A 7468-nucleotide genomic window follows, 5' to 3' on the forward strand; every position below is an offset into this window, starting at 1 on the left:
GAAGCTTCTTGATTTTGCAATCATCTAGCTTGTTGGTCTAGGGGTATGATTCTTGCTTTGGGTGCAAGATGTCCCGGGTTCAAATGCCGGACAAGCCCAAATTTTTAAAAAGAACTATGTCACTATTTAAGAAAGGAATAGTATCAACCCAAAACACCTTTGCTAAAAATGAATACAGTATAAATAGGACTTGTAATTACAATGACTATTACTTTATTTCCATTCCCGTTATTATACACCAATTTGAAAGTTGGGTTATTTTGACTGACCTTGCCCCCCCTTCTGTATAAACAGGGCAAATTGTTCAGATCTTTTTATCTACCTTTGAACAAGCAATCCCCTCCCTTCTCTAAGTAGCAGCCTTTTAGGAACTCATTATCATGGGCTTCTCTGTGGACTGGTAATTAGTTTTGTCAGGTCCTTTTATATTTTTTGGGATTAGGAAGTGACTGGAAGTGCTAAAGTGAAACTGACATATTCTTGTTTAGTGGCAGAAATATCAGAAATGATAGACAGTTCTTAAATAAAACAATAGGCACAAAGTATGTTAATTACAAATCCTTCTTGTTAAGCTTATATTGAAAATGGATGTATATTGTCCCTTTAAAACAGAATACAAAATGGGGCACTCGTATCCAATTGACGAGGTGGCCGAGTGGTTAAGGCGATAGACTGCTAATCCATTGTGCTCTGCAAGCGTGGGTTCGAATCCCATCCTTGTAGCTAGTACTTTTCAATTAGTGAATATGTTCAAAACTTATTAATTACATTTCTTCAAGTTGCTTGTGGAAGTCTAAATGTCTATATTGTCCATACATTGCCCCAATTACCTGATCTGAGCTAACGTAAGGAAGAGCTGTGGATACACACCCTTCCAAATCTACCAACATTCCATCCATGTGCCTAGAAAGGGATATTTGCAGATGGAGCCTGTAGTTGGACAGACCCACTCTTCATATCCATGAAGACCATTGACATCAAATAACCTTCCCTTTGTTCCTTGCTGGCTTCCTTTCAATGAAGAAGAGGTCAGATTCTGTGTGTGAGAAGAAAGGAGACAAGCAGGTCCTATGCCAGTTAATAAGGGTGAAGGCATTGTTTAGGTCGTAAGAGATTGTCAGAATCCAACTCAGTCAGCACAGGTGCCTGGGTAATGGAAATATGGGTGGAGAGTGTGATGGCCGATCAACGTTCATCTAGTTGTTTGCAAATCCAGTGACTGGTTACGTACCTAGGAATAGATGCTGTCGATCCTGCACACAGTTAGACTGCCGCTGGCAATGTATTGCTATGTAGATCCCCACCTTAATTTTGGAGCCTGTGAACAAAGATGACAAATGTTGTGATTTACTTGGCCTTTTTATTGTAAGATCTAACCAACAATGTCTTAGAGAAGAACAAGTAAGAGTTTGTCGGGTTTGTGGTGTAACCTTTCGCAATTTTGCTTGTGTTTAGATCAGATTCTAAAACATGGAGTTTTAATGGCAAAACTGTGTTGTCACCATTATGTCATTAAAGAAAAAGTGTGTTGATGTAGGATAATCTTCAAAAAACTGTCTATTCGTCATTCACATTTACTGCAATTTAAAGTTTACTTTATTAAGCTGGATTATTTTCAGTGACCTCCCCTCTTCCTTTATAAACAAGGCAATTTGTTCAGATCTCCCTATCTGCCTTTGAACACGCAAACTCCATCCTTTCAATAGCTCATTATCATGGGCCTTCTCAGTGAGCTGGTAATTAGATTTATTGGCTCCTTTTAAGTTTTTTGGGATTAGGAAGTGACTAAAAGTGCTAAAGTGAAACTGGCTTCATGTTCTTGTTTAGTGGCAGAAACAATAGATATTTTCTTAATTAAAACAATAGTATAAAAAAAGTATATTCAGAACAAGTCATTTTCATCAACCTCATATTGAACAGACGCTCATACAGAGTGGACGAGGTGGCCGAGTGGTTAAGGCGATGGACTTCTAATCCATTGTGCTCTGCACGCGTGGGTTCCAATCCCATCCTCGTCAGTAGACATTTTCAACTATGTTCCAAACTTATCAGTTGAAATAATCCATATATCTTTGAGCAAAGTTCTTCAAGTTGCTTGTGAAACGCTAAGCATCTAAGTTCTGACCTTTTAGAATGAATGACTTTTGGGGTCTAAGAACAAAAGGCAAGATTCAACCTGTGTTCAGTAGCTTGGAACCATGAACAGGTGCCAGAATATGTGGATCCCACCCATATGAGCAGGGTTATTATCCAATGAGTTAGTGCAGTCGCTAATCGGAGTTTCATGCCTGAGTAAGGTTCCTCAAGCTCTTTGCATTCTATAGTAGGAGATGTAATGGGCAGTGTTTTCCCATTCCCATACTGTGGTGGCTGAGTGTTTAAGGTGATTAATAAACCATTTCTGTTTGAGTTTGCTGCAAAAACTCCTTGCCCCTGTCTGCCCCTGTCATTCTTCTCTGCTTCTCTTAGCTCGAGATGCAAGGTACGTACGTTTCTAAGCAGTTTTTGTAAAATGTATAGGCTTTGGTCTAACTTTATGAAATTTCGCAATTTGCCAACTTTTGGAACAGTCTGTTCCCCTCACATCATGCTTGCAACGCATGAAAGGGTTCCATCAACGGTTGGTGCTGTGGCTTAGTTGGTTAAAGCGCCTGTCTAGTAAACAGGAGATCCTGAGTTCGAATCTCAGCAGTGCCTGCCCTTTTCGTTTCCCCCAACCTCAAACTTGGAAGTACGAGCTTCCCGCATGTGGGCAATTTTTCGGTATGGTAGGCAAAACAAAGGAGTCAAACTAAAATGGCCACTGGAAAATTTCAAAGCGACATGCAAATAAGCAGAAGCGTGACTCCTTTGGCGATACGAAGGGAATAACGGAGGAGCTTTTAGCTGTCCCTTTAGCTGCCCTTGTAGAAAGGTGCACACTTGTAGCTCACTGAATTAACAGGAAGGCAAGAAGTTGCGGAATGGGGCATCAGTGGGCTTATTTCTCTTTCTGTCTGCGTGCTCTTTCCCAACCGGTTGGCGCTGTGGCTTAGTTGGTTAAAGCGCCTGTCTTGTAAACAGGAGATCCTGAGTTCGACTCTCAGCAGTGCCTGCCTTCTTCCTTTAAAGCTTGCGGGGAATGGCTAGAGCATGCCTTTGGCTCTCTTACCCATATCTGTTCTCTGACTGGGTCCTGATTTTTAAGGCAGAGCTGACAAATATTTTTTAATCAAAGCCTTCTTCTTCTTCTTCTTAATTATCCGCCTGTCTAACAGATATCTCGAGAGTTTAACAGCAAGTAATACTTTCCCAATAATCCTGATCTTGGTGCAATCTTCTGCATGTGCCCATTTTTCATTTTTATGCCCTTGACAGAGGCAGCAGTCTGGCGCTGTGGCTTAGTTGGTTAAAGTGCCTGTCTAGTAAACAGGAGATCCTGAGTTCGACTCTCAGCAGTGCCTGCCCTTTTCGTTTCCCCCAACCTCAAACTTGGAAGTACGAGCTTCCTACCTGTGGGCAATTTCTCTCACTAGCAGCCTTTTTTCATTTTTATGCCCTTGACAGAGGCAGTAGGTGTCGCTGTGGCTTGGTTGGTTAAAGCGCCTCTCTAGTAAACAGGAGATCCTGAGTTCGACTCTCAGCAGTGCCTTTGTCGCATATGCATTTTACACATCCCATGCTACATGAGGAGACTGTATATAGTCTGACCTAACAGTGTACTAAATGGTTGAATATTGTGGTATTAGCATTGCCGAGTGTATGATACTTAAGCAAGCTTTCTCAAAGCCACGTTTGATGGCATAGCATGGAAAATCTAATTGATGATGCATACCAGTCTTCTATCAGCAAGACTGGCACAAAGATGGCACGGTCTGTGCACCCAAAGAGGTCTTTATGTGAAAAAAATATAGGGGAAATGTATCCCTGCAAAAGGAATGTTATAAAACTTTTTTCTCAAGGCACATCCATCACCAGGGTAACATGCAGAAGTACCATTCTGGTGGGTGAAAGGCATAAAAGATGCAATGTGGAAAGAAGACAAGACTCTGGTTTACAACAGGCATATTCAGTGAGGGGTACATGGTGCAGTCTTGTGATTTCAATCATGTTGCTGGGCCGTGCATCTCAGGGCTGGTTCATCCCCAAAAGTGCAACGTCTGGCTCGTTGGTCTAGGGGTATGATTCTCGCTTCGGGTGCGAGAGGTCCCGGGTTCAAATCCCGGACGAGCCCTAGGCATTTTAAGGATACCACAACATCTCCCTGAAGTTCCACAAGGATTCATGCTGTTACAAGTCCAAAAAAAACTCCCATGATCCCTAACAACAGAAGGTGCTGGAATTCAAAGAACAGTTGCTTAAAATGGCAATGCATTGGCAGATTAAGTCAGCACTTTGGACTGACCCACCATGATCCAAAAGGAACGCTTGAGGGTCTGTCACAATGCACCCACGCTGTCCCATACCTTCCCGAGGGGTCGGGCAATACCTACAATATAATACAAGTTTAAGTATATATTAAGTATAATTTAAGCATCAATATTAAGTATAATTAAACTCACCAGAATTTTCTCAATGACACACAAGGACAAGAAGTTTCATTAAGACCTTCAGCGACCAGGATGGCTGAGTGGTTAAGGCGTTGGACTTAAGATCCAGTGGATGTATATCCACGTGGGTTCAAACCCCACTCCTGGTGAGAGTTTTAAGTATGTAAGGCTCCTCACTTGAGCAATTGTGCCCTTAATGGGGTAGAGTCCCTTACCTTTTATATTGTTCGTTGCACAAAAAGTATGCTATATGTACAAACAATTTAATCAAAAAGGATTCCAAATGGCCAGTGAAACAGTGATTGGGACACAGCCCCCAGATTAAAGGGCAAAACAAATAAATTTATCAAACTTGACAAAAAATTCAAAGAAAAAATCACAAGTAGCAGCTACTAGTAGCTTTGTGTGTCTTCACCCTAAAGAGTGACTAAAGTCTCTCGGTGTACAAGTCACATGGCTATGGGCACCTGGGAAAGTAAGGGAATGGCTAGCTCCATGTCAAATCTCAAAATTAAATATGAAAAAAATATTTAAAAAAATGGATTTTATTGCAGAATTCTGCCGCAGCAGCACTGTAAACAAATGCCTTTTGAGAAAAACTTTGTATCCAAAATTGGATGAAGAAAATTTGGTACTCAAATTCTCTATAGTGGCTTCTGCAATGACAATTTAATGCCAAAGTTTTTAAAATGGAATAAGGATTTTGTACATTTACAACTAAAAATTAGCAGGCATCATGTTTGGCGCTGTGGCTTAGATGGTTAAAGCGCCTGTCTCGTAAACAGGAGATCCTGAGTTCGACTCTCAGCAGTGCCTTGCTTTTGCAACATATTCATTTTAGAAATCCCATATCCTGTGCTGTAACAGCAGTTGTAGGCAGAGTGTGGGGGGAAATCATGCCTTTATATATTACCTTTATTAGCAATCTTAGATGCATTTAATGTAGTTGCTGGTTAACTGATAAGAAAATCTGCACAGCTTTATAAACAGTTGTGTAATTGTATTGCAAATAGGCTGTTGAGCTGATATTAGCAATTTAATAAGCAATTTCACTTAGTTGTATCATCAGTGGCATAACTATAGGGGAAGCAGACTCCACGGTTGCAGGGGGGTCTGCTCCTCTATAGCAGTGAAAAATCCTGCCCTCAACAGCCACTTTCCTACCGGCGGCCAGGGAGGGGGATGGGAGCAAGATGCCAACAAGGAGAGGGTAGTGGGAAACTCCATTGGGGGGCAGGGGTCCAAGCAGGGAGAGGTGTGCTCTGGGCCCTTACAAACATTTTTTTGCAGGGGGGCCCGGTGCACCATAGTTATGTCCCTGATCATCATCATAACCGTATCATAGTTTTAAGTAATGTAATGACCAATGTTTTTGAGAAGTATTCTTGCATTTCTTGCCGCCATCAGAAAATTTGGGGCCTCATACAAATTATTTATATGGGACCCCTTCCCCCATGAACACAACACCGCAGTACCAACATTTTGACCACACCCCATGTGTGTGCAATATAAACAGCTGATGTTAATAGAGTAGAAGTTCAATGAGTGAATGCATTAATTCACAGTCAGTTCATTGGTGGTTGGTGGAGTTTGGATCAACATGGCAGTTACTGAATGGCTGGCTGAATGGTCCATGTGAATGGCCAAATCGCATTGCGCTGGGCATAAGTAGGAAGATTTGTTCCTCTTGCAAATGGGCAGTATACTCCCTTGCCCAACATGAGTGCAATCAACATGGCTTTTTCTGATCTCACTATTTAATAGTTAACAAATAATATCTTAACAGGGCAAATGAAGCTACTCCATGTTTGGTCCTTGAGTTGTACGTAATTAGACCACCAATGCTATGGAATGGACATTCCCCATCTCTTTGACTGATGAAGATGAACTGATTCTGAGATCCATTGGCATCTGGCTCACCCTAAAGAGTGACTAAAGTCTCCCAGTGTACTCCATGTTTAGTCCTTGAGTTGTACATAAGGTCATTTGGCGTCTGGCTTGTTGGTCTAGGGGTATGATTCTCGCTTTGGGTGCGAGAGCTCCCGGGTTCAAATCCCAGACGAGCCCAAGGCATTTTTTAAAAAAACTATGTATCCTTCTGCTATATAAGGAAATTCTTAAAGGAACAGTATAAACCCAACACAGCTTTGCTAAAAATGAACACAATATTAACAGTACAATAAAATTGCACATTACCGTATTTTTATTATTATTATTATTGTGAACTAATTTGAAAACTGGGCTATTTTCAGTGACCTCCCCTCTTCCCTTATAAACAAGGAAATTTGTTCAGATCTCCCTATCTACCTTTTGAACACACAAACCCCATCCTTTCAATACCTCATTATTATGGGCCTTCTCAGTGAGCTGGTAATTAGATTTATTGGCTCCTTTTATGTTTTTGGGATTAGGAAGTGACTGAAAGTGCTAAAGTGAAACTGGCTTCATGTTCTTGTTTAGTGGCAGAAACCATAGATTTTTTCTTAATTAAAACAATAGGCAAAACGTATATTCAGAGCAAGTCATTTTCATCAAGCTCATATTAAAAAGGGTGTATACTGTACCTTTAAAGCAGAAAACAGAGCAAGACGCATGCATCTAATGGACGAGGTGGCCGAGTGGTTAAGGCGATGGACTGCTAATCCATTGTGCTCTGCACGCGTGGGTTCGAATCCCATCCTCGTCGGTAGAAATTTTCAACTCTGTTCCAAACTTATCAGTTGAAATAATCCATTATCTTTGAGCAAAGTTCTTCAAGTTGCTTGTGAAACGCTAAGAAAATAAGTTCATTCTGACCCGTTAGAATGAATGACTTTTGGGCACTTTGCATTCTATAGTAGGAGATGTAATGGGCAGTGTTTTCCCATTCCCATACTGTGGTGACTGAGTGTTTAAGGTGATTAATAAACCATTCCTGTTTGAGTTTGCTGCAAAAGAAC

At 41.1% G+C, this 7468-nt stretch overlaps 9 non-coding genes across 9 annotated transcripts; all 9 read left to right on the plus strand.

Moving 5' to 3' along the window:
• Nucleotides 1–641: 641 nt before the first annotated feature.
• trnas-gcu lies at nucleotides 642–723 on the plus strand. The gene has a single exon. It is a non-coding gene; the product is annotated as a tRNA-Ser (tRNA).
• Nucleotides 724–1936: 1213 nt separating this feature from the next.
• Nucleotides 1937–2018, plus strand: trnar-ucu. The gene has a single exon. It is a non-coding gene; the product is annotated as a tRNA-Arg (tRNA).
• A 1002-nt stretch (nucleotides 2019–3020) lies between these two features.
• trnat-ugu lies at nucleotides 3021–3094 on the plus strand. The gene has a single exon. It is a non-coding gene; the product is annotated as a tRNA-Thr (tRNA).
• Nucleotides 3095–3369: 275 nt separating this feature from the next.
• Nucleotides 3370–3443, plus strand: trnat-agu. The gene has a single exon. It is a non-coding gene; the product is annotated as a tRNA-Thr (tRNA).
• A 698-nt stretch (nucleotides 3444–4141) lies between these two features.
• On the plus strand, nucleotides 4142–4213 carry trnap-cgg. The gene has a single exon. It is a non-coding gene; the product is annotated as a tRNA-Pro (tRNA).
• A 382-nt stretch (nucleotides 4214–4595) lies between these two features.
• On the plus strand, nucleotides 4596–4678 carry trnal-uaa. Its single transcript has one exon. It is a non-coding gene; the product is annotated as a tRNA-Leu (tRNA).
• Nucleotides 4679–5271: 593 nt separating this feature from the next.
• Nucleotides 5272–5345, plus strand: trnat-cgu. Its single transcript has one exon. It is a non-coding gene; the product is annotated as a tRNA-Thr (tRNA).
• A 1179-nt stretch (nucleotides 5346–6524) lies between these two features.
• On the plus strand, nucleotides 6525–6596 carry trnap-ugg. Its single transcript has one exon. It is a non-coding gene; the product is annotated as a tRNA-Pro (tRNA).
• A 537-nt stretch (nucleotides 6597–7133) lies between these two features.
• Nucleotides 7134–7215, plus strand: trnas-gcu. Its single transcript has one exon. It is a non-coding gene; the product is annotated as a tRNA-Ser (tRNA).
• The last annotated feature ends 253 nt before the right edge of the window (nucleotides 7216–7468 follow it).

Source organism: Xenopus tropicalis, chromosome 3 (genome assembly GCF_000004195.4).
Source record: "Xenopus tropicalis strain Nigerian chromosome 3, UCB_Xtro_10.0, whole genome shotgun sequence".
Lineage (NCBI taxonomy): Eukaryota > Metazoa > Chordata > Amphibia > Anura > Pipidae > Xenopus > Xenopus tropicalis.